Below are 405 nucleotides of genomic sequence, written 5' to 3' on the forward strand. Positions count from 1 at the left end.
AATTGTTACTGAAGTCTTCACATTCTTTGCTAGCCCTCTGAAACCGCATTGTTTGCTTCAGGGTTCTTCAAAGTGCGGTGGTCAGTAAGTCGCCGTAGTAAAATTGCTCAAAATATTTAAATACATAATGCATGAAAGATACAGTGAATTTGGTACTTATACATTTTTTTATCAATTTAAGGCGAACGATTAATTTCTTAGCAGTAACAATGCCATGGCTACGGTGCTCGGAGATCCAAATTTAGTACATTGCAATAGAATGCAGTTGAGTTTTGAAAATAACACGAGTTGCAATGAAAAATCTTGAAGAACCGATTATGCAATAGTCTGTTATGGAGTAAAGCTTCCCACACGGCTATTACGTTTATACGCTGCCAAAAAAAATATAATTTCACATGAGATACA

This window comes from Penaeus monodon, chromosome 23, assembly GCF_015228065.2.
Source record: "Penaeus monodon isolate SGIC_2016 chromosome 23, NSTDA_Pmon_1, whole genome shotgun sequence".
Classification (NCBI taxonomy): domain Eukaryota; kingdom Metazoa; phylum Arthropoda; class Malacostraca; order Decapoda; family Penaeidae; genus Penaeus; species Penaeus monodon.